Raw genomic sequence first — 16,203 nt, forward strand, 5'->3', positions numbered from 1 at the left:
TTAGTAATTTCGGGAAAATCGCAAAGTTGTATCCGTAGCTGAATCTTGTTGCAATTCTATTACTGCTTTCTATTGTTAAAAAACAAAGTGATATAATTTATAAAAAAAAATCTTATGTACTATCAGGTGTTTGTAACGGATTTCAATACATAAATTCCACGAATTCCTTAATTTTAAAGAAAATAAGAAATACTAGCCGTTTTGTAAACTACAAAATTTTAGTCAGGTGGATTTAAAATTTAACAGCTACTGTAAACCAGAAGCTCAAACTTCTACTCTTCCATTAATTGGAGTTAATGCGTCCTTAATTAAGAAACAAAAGGTTCTTTTGAAATCCATACAATAGGAAAAGAAATTCAGGCAGTGTCATTTTTTGACTTCCTTGATTTTTTTTTTTATATGTGAAAAAAAGTCTCAAATTTTCTGCCTTCCAAAAAAGTTTGTTCACTCTGTATAATTTCCCACAGTTTTGAGGTTTTGCAGCGCTGTTTTGGCAAAACGACTAAAAGGGAAATTACAGGGCGCTGTTAATTCTTTTCAGCAACATACCTACCTCACTGATTTAAATGCCGAGTTCTCTTATTAACCGACGTCAAAAAAGGTATGAGGTAGTGAGAAGCAAAGGGATGCAAGTGGACTATCTTAAGTTTCGAATAAAACGCGTTTAAAGATCAGATCCTAGGTAGGCTTTCATTGAATTCTTTTTCCGAATCATGCTGTACAGCAGCACCTGCTAAGGCTATTAGTACAATTTTTTGCCCCAAGACAGGGGAGAGGTTCACCATTCGTACTGGTTATCTCCAAATTTTTAATTTTTCTACTTGCATCCCTTTGCTTCTCACTACCTCATTGGTATTCGTGTGCAGCTTTTGAGGGGGGTCTTCAAGATATTAAGGGGAGTGCGCTCTTGCGCACCAACTAAAAATCGCAGATGTATTAATAATTATTGGTCATCTCAAAGTCTGAATAAATTATTCTTTGAAGCTAGCAGGAAATTCTTTTAGTATAATTGCTCTAGTCGTATTTTGTTTATTATAAATAAGGAAGGAGTGAAAAAAACTCTTTTTTTTAAGAGTTGCTATAGTGCGGAAAAGTTGCAACTGGTGAAGACTTGAACAGAAAAAGTTTTGAAATCGGAAAATATTTTCCGATCACGCAATGAGCCTGAAAATTTTGGAAAATAGAAAATTTTGTTTTTTTACGAATTTTTTACAAAATTTTGTGTTAAGAATTTTATGGTCTAAGATGGAAAAGTTGCGATTGGTGCAGCCTTGAGGAATTAAAAAGAAATATTTGAATCGAATAATTCCTTCGAATTCAAGAACAGGTCTAAAAAACAGATGAAATTGAAGATTTCAGCTTTTTTTATGTGATTTAAAAAAAAATGCCCCCCCCCCCTTTTCTTAATAATATAGGGAAAACCCTTTTAAAAAGCAATATATTACACAAACATTTATTTCTCGATTTTGAATGTATCTTCCAACCATGCAGAAGTCCCATTTTTTACTAATATCCATTTTCAGATAATAGAAGATTATAAAATGTTCAGCAAAATTTCTACCACTCGCTACACAAGTCTTATTGTTTTAACTGTTGTTGAATCTAATAATAGTATTTTTTGGAAACTTGAGGATAATTTATTCTGGATTTTAATGTTTCTCTTATGTAATCATTTCTTGATTTGAATTTGCAAACTTGAAGCGAAGTCTCCGTCACTAGCTTCACGCATCTTTCGGCTGCTTGCGTAATGGCGGGGAATAATTTTATGTGTCTGTAGTACATACCTGTTTTAATAGAATACTTACTTACTTCGTTGGAAACATTTCAAAGTAAAAATGGTGGATATAACTTTGTCGTGCTCCAAGCAATCATCTCTGTAACCGGTGGTTTCGAGATTAAGGGATGGAATTAGAAAGTTTCTGATGTTTTTTGCCTTTAGAAACCTACCTGGTTTTTCAAATCTTTTTGATACTCTAGTTTTTACATAGAGCATTAAAAAACATTGGCAATTTTTTTTAAAAAATCGTAAAAACAAAATTTTCCATTTTTCCGATCCGATTTCCATTTTTTTTTAATTTTTCAAGTCTTCACCAATCTCAACTTTTCCGCGCTATAGAAACTCGCAAAAAGAAATTTCGTTTTTTTTTTCACTCCACGCTATTATATATGCAACATCTCAGTAGATAGATACTATGTTTCTGAAGTGGTATTGATCTATAACGAGCTAAGTAAAGATAAATGTGACTTTTATTAAGTGTTACATGACACGGATTATTGTGAAAAGTAAATTAGCTAAGGAAACATTTAAGATTTGAATGGTTCTAATTAAATTAGCACACAAATAAATCCTAGAGAGGAACAAGGGTTAGTTTTTAGTGCCAAGGAAATTTTAGTTTAGAAAATTTTAGTAAGTCAAGGAAAAATAATTTTTAGTTGCCAAATTTATAAAATTTTATGCGCATTCAGAGTTTCTTTTTTTAACAGACTTCAAAGAATTACGTTCTCAGTTCGTCGGAATCTATGTATCTCTCCGATAACTTGAACACGCATAGACCAATTCGGAAAATTCTTTTTTTTTTTTTTTTTTCTCGTTTGAAAGGTATACTTCCCAGGTGATACCATGGTCATAAAGTCAGTATCTGAAGATGGGATTATTGAAAAATCAACAAAACTCTTCAAATTCTATGGGCAAAGCGATTTCTGTTGTTTTTTAGTGACTCATGCATTTGCTTTCGGAAAGCATACTTTAAACAAAGTCGAACTGATGATTAAGACAATTTTCTTAGTAAATAATAACGCAATTGAAACAGCCCTTCAGTCTTCAGAAGTCTCTGAGACGCTCCGCTCTATTTCTGCATTTTGCTTAAACAATAGCGATAATAAATATTTTTCTTTCTAGGGAGGCTCGGATAAGGAGGACTCTCCAAGAAAAAGGAGAAAAACGTAAAGGTTTTTTTTCCAAGGTAAGCTTTCATTCATTCCCTTGTCACTGTTTCATAAGGAAAGCACATTGGTTAAATACATGCCCTAATTGTAATTTGCTAACTAGAGATTTTAAGATTAAAGAAGATAGATATGGTTACTACCCATACGCTAATGAAAAATTAATTGGCGATTCACAGCGTACCTCCTTTACAAAAAAGTCTCACAAATTACAGGTTATTTATTCTCTACACCATGCTTGGGTTTTGTTCATGTGATGAAACATATCGTGTCGGAAAAATACCTTAAGCATTATGCATTTATTGCTTTAGGCCTTACAGAGCTTAGCGTTATCACATAGAGAGCCGAAGATAAATCATGTCTTGTCTATGCGTAACATTTACATCAATTCACGAAATATTTAAATCGAAGCTTGAAATGAGCTTGAGTAAAAATTAGTAATAAATGTAACTAAAATTACTACTCATTAGATATGGAAATTAAAATTGTGACTTCACACTTGGGTTTGAACTCATGGATTCATCTAGGATACTACTGGCTTAAAGTTCTCTTGACAGGTTTTAAAAAACGGATTTTTATTTGTAGTTTTGAAAATATTATTCCTTGTATCAGACTTTTCCCTCATTAGTTACAGCTGAAGTAGTTATTTTACTTAAAAGTGCTCTAAGAGTTAATTTCATACTTGATACTACTTTTGAAACTAGTTTTGAAGTTTGACTTGAAAGTATAAATTACACATAGCTGTTAATATATTGGCAAGCTGTTCGTAACTGATAACAAATGTATGCTGCGTACTTTCAGAACTAGTTGTTGCTCTATGTGTAGATACTTCTCAGCTTAAGTGCATTATTGCCACCAATGCTTTTAAGCAATTAATATGTATGTAAAAGTGCATACAATATAAAAAATGAAAAAAATCTTTCTGACTGAGAAAGTTATTGAGCCATAATTTGGTTCAAAGGAACAAACAAGTTCAAAGGAGTGAAGCCTAAGTTAGATCACCCACGATCAACTGAAAATATCATAAATGTCGATTTACGCAATAACTCTTTTTGGTTAAAAGATAAACAAAATCGCTATTTAATTTTACCAGTGGAAAGACATATTGACTACGAGGACCAGCAGGATGCGCTTAAAATAACACATTCTCAACGTAAAACTCGCATAGAAAAAAAACCCTGAGAAAACCTAGATTGCAACTCGAGGCAATTGCATGTTCGAGGGATGATTGCGGCTTCCACGTTCTCTCCAGATGAGAATGCAATGAGAATCGCTACTCAGACTGAATCTGCTCTCATCTGTAAAGAGTACTCGTCCCCATTCATTGTCTCTCCAATTCCGGTGTTCCCGGCACAACAGAGAACGCCGCCTTCGATGGTCAGGCGTTAGAGGTACACACCATATAGGGCGTCGGGCAAACAGACCATCACAGTGCAGTCTTCTGGTCACGGTATAACGCGACATCGGGCGTCCAGTCGCCTGTGTCGTGTGTCTAGCGATTTCTCCCGCTGTCTGCCGCCTGTTTCTTCTGGCCTGTAAGACAATATACCGGTCATCTGCGGGTGTGGTTCCTCGTGGACGACCACTACTGAACCCCCGGATAGCTGTTCCTTTAGTTTCAAATTGTTTCCAAAGTCATGAAACGATACTGTGAGCAATTCCGAACTCTGCAGCCACGCTTGTCACACTGCGGCTTTCCTCCAACTTCCCAATGATTCGACCTCGGGAAAAAGCAATCAGATGTCGTCTAACCTCACTTAATCTCCTGATTGCTCTTTCTGTCCGCTCTGCCTGTTCGTTCAGCTGATATGCTAATTTTTCGACTTCGTCCTTAATTTTTGCACACCAGTGTCTATGAAAAGTTCTTTAAATTGATTTACCCATTCATGAACAACGAGTTAGTCTTTTTAATTTGCATGGTTTTATTTTTCTCGACTCGGGGACAAGTTTTGTTCATTATTAAATGTTCCCAAATTGTGTTTTTACACTTTTCGTAGCGTGGATTCTGAGTGGAGTTCACCGGACCTGTGGCGTGCTCTGTGGCTGGAGTCCGCCGGACCTGTCGCGTGCTCTGTGGCTGGAGCCCGCCGGACCTTTCGCGTGCTCTGTGGCTGGAGCCCGCCGGACCTTTCGCGTGCTCTGTGGCTGGAGCCCGCCGGACCTTTCGCGTGCTCTGTGGCTGGAGCCCGCCGGACCTTTCGCGTGCTCTGTGGCTGGAGCCCGCCGGACCTTTCGCGTGCTCTGTGGCTGGAGCCCGCCGGACCTTTCGCGTGCTCTGTGGCTGGAGCCCGCCGGACCTTTCGCGTGCTCTGTGGCTGGAGCCCGCCGGACCTTTCGCGTGCTCTGTGGCTGGAGCCCGCCGGACCTTTCGCGTGCTCTGTGGCTGGAGCCCGCCGGACCTTTCGCGTGCTCTGTGGCTGGAGCCCGCCGGACCTTTCGCGTGCTCTGTGGCTGGAGCCCGCCGGACCTTTCGCGTGCTCTGTGGCTGGAGCCCGCCGGACCTTTCGCGTGCTCTGTGGCTGGAGCCCGCCGGACCTTTCGCGTGCTCTGTGGCTGGAGCCCGCCCGCCGGACCTTTCGCGTGCTCTGTGGCTGGAGCCCGCCGGACCTTTCGCGTGCTCTGTGGCTGGAGCCCGCCGGACCTTTCGCGTGCTCTGTGGCTGGAGCCCGCCGGACCTTTCGCGTGCTCTGTGGCTGGAGCCCGCCGGACCTTTCGCGTGCTCTGTGGCTGGAGCCCGCCGGACCTTTCGCGTGCTCTGTGGCTGGAGCCCGCCGGACCTTTCGCGTGCTCTGTGGCTGGAGCCCGCCGGACCTTTCGCGTGCTCTGTGGCTGGAGCCCGCCGGACCTTTCGCGTGCTCTGTGGCTGGAGCCCGCCGGACCTTTCGCGTGCTCTGTGGCTGGAGCCCGCCGGACCTTTCGCGTGCTCTGTGGCTGGAGCCCGCCGGACCTTTCGCGTGCTCTGTGGCTGGAGCCCGCCGGACCTTTCGCGTGCTCTGTGGCTGGAGCCCGCCGGACCTTTGGAGCCCGCCGGACCTTTCGCGTGCTCTGTGGCTGGAGCCCGCCGGACCTTTCGCGTGGAGCCCGCCGGACCTTTCGCGTGCTCTGTGGCTGGAGCCCGCCGGACCTTTCGCGTGCTCTGTGGCTGGAGCCCGCCGGACCTTTCGCGTGCTCTGTGGCTGGAGCCCGCCGGACCTTTCGCGTGCTCTGTGGCTGGAGCCCGCCGGACCTTTCGCGTGCTCTGTGGCTGGAGCCCGCCGGACCTTTCGCGTGCTCTGTGGCTGGAGCCCGCCGGACCTTTCGCGTGCTCTGTGGCTGGAGCCCGCCGGACCTTTCGCGTGCTCTGTGGCTGGAGCCCGCCGGACCTTTCGCGACCTGTGGCTGCTCTGTGGCTGGAGCCCGCCGGACCTTTCGCGTGCTCTGTGGCTGGAGCCCGCCGGACCTTTCGCGTGCTCTGTGGCTGGAGCCCGCCGGACCTTTGGAGCCCGCCGGACCTTTCGCGTGCTCTGTGGCTGGAGCCCGCCGGACCTTTCGCGTGCTCTGTGGCTGGAGCCCGCCGGACCTTTCGCGTGCTCTGTGGCTGGAGCCCGCCGGACCTTTCGCGTGCTCTGTGGCTGGAGCCCGCCGGACCTTTCGCGTGCTCTGTGGCTGGAGCCCGCCGGACCTTTCGCGTGCTCTGTGGCTGGAGCCCGCCGGACCTTTCGCGTGCTCTGTGGCTGGAGCCCGCCGGACCTTTCGCGTGCTCTGTGGCTGGAGCCCGCCGGACCTTTCGCGTGCTCTGTGGCTGGAGCCCGCCGGACCTTTCGCGTGCTCTGTGGCTGGAGCCCGCCGGACCTTTCGCGTGCTCTGTGGCTGGAGCCCGCCGGACCTTTCGCGTGCTCTGTGGCTGGAGCCCGCCGGACCTTTCGCGTGCTCTGTGGCTGGAGCCCGCCGGACCTTTCGCGTGCTCTGTGGCTGGAGCCCGCCGGACCTTTCGCGTGCTCTGTGGCTGGAGCCCGCCGGACCTTTCGCGTGCTCTGTGGCTGGAGCCCGCCGGACCTTTCGCGTGCTCTGTGGCTGGAGCCCGCCGGACCTTTCGCGTGCTCTGTGGCTGGAGCCCGCCGGACCTTTCGCGTGCTCTGTGGCTGGAGCCCGCCGGACCTTTCGCGTGCTCTGTGGCTGGAGCCCGCCGGACCTTTCGCGTGCTCTGTGGCTGGAGCCCGCCGGACCTTTCGCGTGCTCTGTGGCTGGAGCCCGCCGGACCTTTCGCGTGCTCTGTGGCTGGAGCCCGCCGGACCTTTCGCGTGCTCTGTGGCTGGAGCCCGCCGGACCTTTCGCGTGCTCTGTGGCTGGAGCCCGCCGGACCTTTCGCGTGCTCTGTGGCTGGAGCCCGCCGGACCTTTCGCGTGCTCTGTGGCTGGAGCCCGCCGGACCTTTCGCGTGCTCTGTGGCTGGAGCCCGCCGGACCTTTCGCGTGCTCTGTGGCTGGAGCCCGCCGGACCTTTCGCGTGCTCTGTGGCTGGAGCCCGCCGGACCTTTCGCGTGCTCTGTGGCTGGAGCCCGCCGGACCTTTCGCGTGCTCTGTGGCTGGAGCCCGCCGGACCTTTCGCGTGCTCTGTGGCTGGAGCCCGCCGGACCTTTCGCGTGCTCTGTGGCTGGAGCCCGCCGGACCTTTCGCGTGCTCTGTGGCTGGAGCCCGCCGGACCTTTCGCGTGCTCTGTGGCTGGAGCCCGCCGGACCTTTCGCGTGCTCTGTGGCTGGAGCCCGCCGGACCTTTCGCGTGCTCTGTGGCTGGAGCCCGCCGGACCTTTCGCGTGCTCTGTGGCTGGAGCCCGCCGGACCTTTCGCGTGCTCTGTGGCTGGAGCCCGCCGGACCTTTCGCGTGCTCTGTGGCTGGAGCCCGCCGGACCTTTCGCGTGCTCTGTGGCTGGAGCCCGCCGGACCTTTCGCGTGCTCTGTGGCTGGAGCCCGCCGGACCTTTCGCGTGCTCTGTGGCTGGAGCCCGCCGGACCTTTCGCGTGCTCTGTGGCTGGAGCCCGCCGGACCTTTCGCGTGCTCTGTGGCTGGAGCCCGCCGGACCTTTCGCGTGCTCTGTGGCTGGAGCCCGCCGGACCTTTCGCGTGCTCTGTGGCTGGAGCCCGCCGGACCTTTCGCGTGCTCTGTGGCTGGAGCCCGCCGGACCTTTCGCGTGCTCTGTGGCTGGAGCCCGCCGGACCTTTCGCGTGCTCTGTGGCTGGAGCCCGCCGGACCTTTCGCGTGCTCTGTGGCTGGAGCCCGCCGGACCTTTCGCGTGCTCTGTGGCTGGAGCCCGCCGGACCTTTCGCGTGCTCTGTGGCTGGAGTCGGCCGGACCTGGGGCTGCCTCGTCTCGACTGGATTTCGCCAGACGCTTTCTAACCTCAGTGCAGCGATGTTTATCACAGGTGATGGCAATGAGATATATTACCAGTAAAGTTTTTTGTTTAATTTTTTAAGCCTTTTGACAGCCACTACAAAAGTTTTAAATGCATAAATGAATATTACTTATATAGTATATTTTCCTCTTTCAATTTAAATTTATAAAGACAGCCCACTGTAAAGCCACCTTGTAGATCTCGCAGTCTTTCTGTGCTGACTTGAAAGGAAGCTATAAAATTAAGTAGCAAATAAAAGGCATTGTTTTTAACTTATTTTTTGGATGATTAGAGTTTCTATTTTGAGGTTTCCGTTATGTTCGAACATTACAACTTGTGCTTGCTCTTTGTTTAGGTTTTACTTGCAATATACATATTAAGGAAATGAGAAATTATGAAAATGATATTATGAAAATGAGTTCGATTGTTTATCTTGGCATTGAAAACTTAGCTCTTAGTTATTTCAATATTCTAATCGGTTAAGCTATTTTGTTAAAAATCAAAACGTATTTTACTCATATTAGCAGCACTAAACAGTTAACCTTTTAAGCAGATTGTTTTAACTTTTAACATGATACTGAAGGAAAATCAAATATTGTTGCCTGATTCTTGCATAAAATTGATATTTATTCTGCTTTGCTCCAAAAATATTTATTTTCGTAACAATATTTACATTACTGTGCAAATTGAAAAACCATTTCTTCTGCCTCCAAACAGTCTCAGCAGCATTTTTTTCTTTTGCAACGCGTTACTGCTTTTGACTAATCCAAACGGATTTGGCCACGTGATCATGGCTTGTCGAAAATTTTCCGTTAAATTGCTATTAGAAGTGGTTGCGCGTGTGAATTGTGTGCTTCTGACGCGTATTAAAAAAATGATATCCCTCTCAGGGAAAAGACGAGAATTGTTACCGTTCGTCAGTATATACTTATATGACTATGAGGGATTTGGTCGCAAAAGTTGGAGTTGAAAAATCTATATTGATATCTTAAACTGTGTCAAAATTATCCTGACATCCAGCATAACTGAGCCACGTGAAAAAATGCACAGAAAAAATCAATGTTGCGGATCTTCAGATCAAATGATTTATAAAAAAATACAAAATCTCCATTTTTGTCCATAAAATATTAAATATATGAAAATAATTAATACTCAACGCTGAACCTCAAAGTTCTCAGGTCTATACTATTTATCCAAATATATCCATCACTTGTGTTACACATAGCTACGGTAGAATTTTTAATGAGTTAGTTTTGTAATCCTAAACGTTCGCTTGGGTGCAAATTATACCCATAATAGGTCAGCTATAGATAAGGAAGCATGAATGATGCTCAAAATTAGTCTGAAACCAAAAGTATTTCATACGTTTTGTCATTTCACTGAATATTTCTAAAACTCTTAATTCTTAACAATTCAACATGTATGGGAAATGAATACCCGATAAATTTCTTTAAAAGATATATAGGATTTTAATTATTTTCAAATGGACATTCCAAAATAGTTTTTAAACAATAGCAGCGTATTTATTGCGTTTTACAATTTGTTGTACACAGTTCTGCGAACATGTTTCCCAGAATAAAAAGAAAGAAGCAAATTTTAAGGCATGAACAGCGCACGACAGCACTTTTCTGTCCAATGTTCTACTCGTTTCATTTTGTTGTATCAGTTTGTCTGTTATGCCATTTCATGAATGGGAACTGTTTTCTGAGTCACCCTTCAAGAGGGTATAATATCCAATAAGCTATCCATTTAATATTTTCCCCATTTCCTTTAAAATGTGTGGGACATGATGTAAAGGCTGCTTTAACCGCTTTGAGATGTTTTCCGAGCTAATTGGTCAGCAAGTAGTTGTATGGTAAAATCTAAAGCAACTAAAATTCCTTTACTTGAAATAAGATTATCCACACATTATCGGCTTTAGCTTACCGGCTTGTTTTGCTACCGGAATTGACTTTACAACTTACTGAAGTAAGTGGATTTTTCTGCTTTTATTTTTCGTCAATAATGAGTTTTCATTTGAAATTATATTTTGAATTACTATATAGCACTTGAAGATTTTCAGAGTCAAAGCTATAGTTTCTTTTCAAAGTTTTTTTTCGGCTGCAGAGTATTTTCTTTCTTATTCTCTTGTCCGCATACTATACAGTTCACCCAACTGACTGTTTTAAAGTTGGCTGTTGTTGCTTGATTGGGAACGTTTCTAGACTCGCTAAATAATTGATCACAGAGCAATTATTGCTATCTTTTCAATATAAATTCCTTGAAAGGGAGTTGCAAAAATAAAAATCATGTTAATTTAGAAAAAATAATTTAATACAATCACACTAAATACTAATGTCTGTGTACTATCGATGTAGTAATTTGCTTGAAGCTATCTAAGGTAATCTAGTAACTGATACTAAGCTCAGCGAGAATAAATTTTACAAAATTGATGTAGGGCTTCTGCGTGCATTTTCAGAAAATGAAATACATCTATGTATTTATTGTATATGGATTCATAAAAGTGTTCTTGAGGTAGCTTTTAACTGTTAAGCACAGTTTTGATCTGTTTTTATTGCTTTCAAGATATTGTTTCAAAAGATTTATAGGGAAACAGTTTTACACGAAACAAGTTTCTGAACTTTACGCAAGTTTCGTTGTTTGCTTAAATACCAGCACACTAACTTCTGAGAGGGATACATCTTGAGAAATATTGATATTGACATGTATTCAATTCTCTTGAGACTACTTTGAAAGCTCCAGGCATTCTTAATTTCAAAACGGTTTCAAGAGTTCCTTATTTAAGAGATACTTTTTTTTAAGGGAACTATCTGTATTCAATCGTTAGTAATATAAAAATTGCATTTTAAATCATTATGCTTTACATTAAATTGCAGTAAATATTATTTTCCTAGCGTTTTTAAGGATTTCTTTTTTCTAGCGCCAAAATGTATGTTTTGAAAAGCGTTCTTAAAGATTACTTCCTTTCAAAATTTGGTTCCTGAAAATACGTCGTGAGGAAGAGCCCCACAAATAAAACAAATAAATCTATAGTTATGATCCTTTGTTTGGTGTTTTAAATATGAGAATACATCTATTTAACAACATAATGCTTAGAATTCTTAGATATATTTATATTTTAATTTCTTTAGAGAAAAAAGCTGTAGCAACACTTAATGTACCCCGTTTTTTGCCTCAGCAAATGATTGCGGTTGTATTGAAATCGCCTTTCTTTGGTTCTAATCTTTGTTAAAACAAAAAAAAAAAAAAAAAAAACCTAAAATGAGGTTGTGTCGGGGTGATCTCGGAAACTACCGGAAGGTTTGTAGACATTTTCTTAAAGTTTAAAAATTCGATAAATGTTATATTTTTTTCCCAAATTGAGAAAAATTTCACGTATATTCAACATTATGGATGCGAAAAATTAATTGCACATCATAATATTTTATAATTATTAAAATAACAGAAAATTCGGCAAGAGGTGGAATTGTTCTAACTCTCGAAACTAATTGCGACGGATTTTAATCATTGTTTTTACCAAAGAGAAATAATGTGTTTACTCACATGGTCCCTACAAAAATCTAGTTTACTTTGCATCTTGACCGAATTTGACTCGTAGGTACTTTTGAATCCGGGAAGTTTCGTAAGGGTTTTTTTTTTTTTTTTTTTTTTGAAATTCAGAAAAGTACGGAAGCAATATAACTTTAATTGTTCGACTGTAAAATGTTACTAAATGATTTCGATACTGGAAATAGTTATCGTATCGTAATCTATTTTTGTCTAATTAGAAAGCTCGCAAAAAAAAAAAAAAAAAAAAAAAAAAAAAAAATCCCGTAAGTTATTAATTTTAAATTTGATATTTATAACCTGTTTATGCCAAACTAGCATAAAGAAATCGCAGAGAAGAAATAGCTAAAAAAATATATCTGCCATTTTTTTCTTCAATGTTAAAAAATAAAATTCTTCTTTTACTCATCTTCTGTTGCGAGTATTTAAATTTTTCCCATTTTGCTCAGCTTTTGTTGAGAGTTTTAAAGACTATTATCAAGGAGTTTTCAGGGACTAATGTCAAGATTCTACTGGAGATTTTCGGATACAAATTGTCTTAATTTTAATGAGGATTTAGAGGGTATGTTGACACGATTCTGGAACTGTTGCTTTGATTAAAATGAACATTTTATTCAATGCATCTAGCATATCTCATGCACCTTCAAAAAAACACATTTTATTGGGAGAAAACGACTTGCCTTATGGTTCATTTATCCTCAGTTGTTTTTCTTACCCGAGATCGATGCAACAATAAAAGTACGTATCTCACGAAGCGCCAGACATAATCTGACTGGAATTCAATTTTAGGGAAGTACCAGTTTTATTAGCGGAGTTTTCATATTCAAATAGGATTTGTTGGTGACTCATGTCCAAATTTTGGCAGTAATGTTTTGGAATTGTTCCCATTATTCTGATGTGAAATCTTGATCTATATTTTCTGCATTTTGAGCCTAAATTCTAAACATGTGCAACTCCTATTTTCGAAGTAGACCATGTAACGACTAGAGACAGAGCTAGTTCTGAATTAAAAAAAAGAAAAGCATTGCCTAATTCAACGTGCTGAAAAATCCACGGCAAAATTTCTTAGTTTCTAGATCTTATGATGTAGCTGTTAGTTAATTCGAGCATGCTCATTTACTTGTATTTAGCTTGTAGACATTGTCGTGTTTTCTTCAGCATTTCGAACTTCAGCATTTCGAATAGAGAAAACAGTTGAGATGGCATTAGTGATTTAATGTGTTTTGCCGCATTCTCGTGGTAGTTGTATAATACATAACAATTAATGTATCATTTTTTTTCATAACTAACAACCCCTACTGCAGGAATGCAGCAAACTTTTCAAAAAGCTTTGTTTTTTAAATTATTTGGTCTTCCTCGAAAATTAAAGCTGTGTCAATTGACACACAATCAATAATCATGCTTGAATGAAAGGGAACAAAGGTGTAAAATTTCTCATCAGAATAACAAGTCCTTAAAAAATCTATACATTAAAAGTAGATTACTAATCCTATTTGAATAATAAAACTTCGTATCTAAAGATAACACGCCCATAAAAATCCTAATTTCCGATCGATTATTTTGAATATTGCGTGAACTAACTCAATTGCTGCACGGATACCTGACGAGAAGACCTGAGAGTACGTGAGCCATGATGCTTGCCTTTTTCTCCTGAATAAATTATAAAACAGAAAGGATTATTAAAATAAAGGCAACAGTTCCTAAATAGCGAAACACTCTATAAATAGTCACTAGAATTAGAAATCCCAAAAGTCCCTAATAGTCTCGGCTCGAGTTCAAGAGTAGTTTTAAATCCATATCAGAGTGAAAATTACATTTAACTCATCAATTGAAAAAGCTTCAAAAAGTTTCATTTCATCCAGTTCAATAATTTGAGTCCCTATTTCAGTAACTACGTCAGTCACTTAAAATCCACATCAGCATAATTATTTCAGTAGTGGGAAACCTAAAATTCCCGATTTGCTTCAAGTCGACTGTAAAAACCACCGTAAATGTTATCCTCAATTGACTCTCAGCGTGTATTCGTAGGTTGTGCCTCGAGAATGTACCCCATTGTTTTGAAGACTGACAGTAGTACGTGGACGTGATACATTACGCAGGGGAAGGTCCTGCACTGGGCGCCAGTCCTATTTGGAGTCCACCACTTAATCTGTTAAACTGACGCATCGGGAATTATCTTACGGACCATACCTTGCTGTTGTTCAGTGGTTCTCTTTCCATTAATAAAACTCGAATCCATAGAAAACAACTGCCAGCAGTACAAAAAATAAGTAACCAAATAGGCAAAAGGAGAATTTCTAAATCCCTCGTTGCAGAAAAAATCTGAAAAAAAAAAAACATGTTTATTTATTCCTAGGCAGAAACTTCCTGCAATTACCTTTACTGGCGCAAACGATAAATATCCAATTTAAAGATAAACAAAAAAAAAAAGCCTTTTTAATTTAGGGCGTTAGTGTTTCCAAACTGTTGGAAGAAAATAATCTAAGTGTTTTTGAGTGCTTTTCAATAAGACTAAAATAGAAACCATACGATAACTATTTCGAGTAGCAAGATATGTTATAAAATTTTTAGGTCTTAAAATTAAAATTCGAATGGTTCAGAACGTTTTTAGTGTTTGGAAAACCCCACTATGAACCTTTCCGGGTGCAAAAGTACCTACGGGGCAAACTTGGTCTAGATCTGACATAGACTGTGCATTTAATAGTAACGTACTCTTATATTCTCCATCTGCTGAAAACGCTTTTAACTTCCGTCGAAAGAAGTTTTGAGAACTGGGACAAAATCGATCTTTTGCGGAAATGTTTGTTCTTTTGTGTGATTTCTATGCAATTGAAGTAGTATAGGATCAAAATTTTGTGTACTTCTCGGTGTGTCTCACATCTTCGCCTCCAAACTGTTGATATCTGCCGGGGGTTAGCAAGCAGGAGGTTGGACCCCTAGTAAAATATTCTTGTTTTGAGAGCAATTTATCACCTTCATATTAGGGAACATATGTGAAAAAAATAAATAGAAATATTTTTTTTCCGAAAAGGTTTCAACCTCAACAGAGCTAACAAACACAATCTGAATATTTTAGCGAACTTGATCCGGTAGTTTTCCAAGTTCATCACGGACACACGGACAACGAACATTTATTCATGTTGAGAAAGGAATTAATGTGTGTAAAAGCATTTGACCACTTCTCGTGACAGCACTGTTAAAAATTCAGGAAGATTTTTTGGTAATTGTTACTGTAAAATTGCATCGCCGACGCATCGCTGATTTTTACGGTAATTATACCGGAGAAATAAGCGATCCCAGCGCCAACTGGTTGCTGTGGCCTACCGAGGAAACCGTAAAATTTTACAGTAACATTTGATTTTTACGGTAATAGTTACTGGCAACATGGATGCCAGTAACAATTACCGTAAATTTTCCTGAAAAATTTTAACAGTGAGGTTTTTTTCTGTTAAATATGTGTACTTAGTCTTTTTAATTTGAGTAAATTTTGTTTAAAAAAAGTAAGCTTTTTCTTGAACAAGGAGCATTTAACTCATTGATTTAGTTATTTTAACACTAGAAAGACGGCGTTTTGCGTATACCTAGAAAGACTAGTAGCGGTCACTTTGACCGCCATACTTAAAAGATTGGAAATTTCCTCCTTTCGGGATTTTTAACCATAGAAAAGATTTGTTTCAACATGTCAGAGTTTAGTTTAACAATTTAATCGTACTACAGTCTGCAAATAAGTCTTAGATAGCTTTTTTTTTAATTTTATGTTCGATCAAGTGAAATACACATGCTTTACACAATTGGCATTCAGAAAGAGCAAATTTGTGCAAAAAAGAGGAAATTTTCTTAGCATGTAGTAACTAACAAGTACTATAATCAACCATGCATGTTTTGGTTTAAAAAATGTCTAAATATCGCAAGATACCGTACATTACTATCTTTTACAGTATTTCGAAATACTTATGTTATCACGTCACCTGTATATTAGCCATTAACAGTTTTTTTTTTTTTTGGCAATCAGAACAAATGCTCGTAGATTTATTTTCGCATAGTTTAATTTCACACTATTTTAATCTTTTTCCTGGGATAGATACTTATTTATATGCAGCAGAATTGATCAGTGGAGGTGACTTGGAGGAAGTTGGAGAATTACGAGTTCTGTTTTTGAAATGTTCCCCTTTTTTCTCGGCGTTGGACACTTTTCCCTTTTTTTTTTTACTGTTTTTTACATTTTGAGCATCAGTTTTTTTAGCGAGCTTTCTTCTGATTCTAACTCAGAAGAGTAATCCTTTTCTGCAAATCTAGGCTCCGAAAAATATACGCAATAATCTCATGAAAGCAAACTATTATCATTG

Source organism: Uloborus diversus, unplaced genomic scaffold (genome assembly GCF_026930045.1).
Source record: "Uloborus diversus isolate 005 unplaced genomic scaffold, Udiv.v.3.1 scaffold_381, whole genome shotgun sequence".
NCBI classification, from domain to species: domain Eukaryota; kingdom Metazoa; phylum Arthropoda; class Arachnida; order Araneae; family Uloboridae; genus Uloborus; species Uloborus diversus.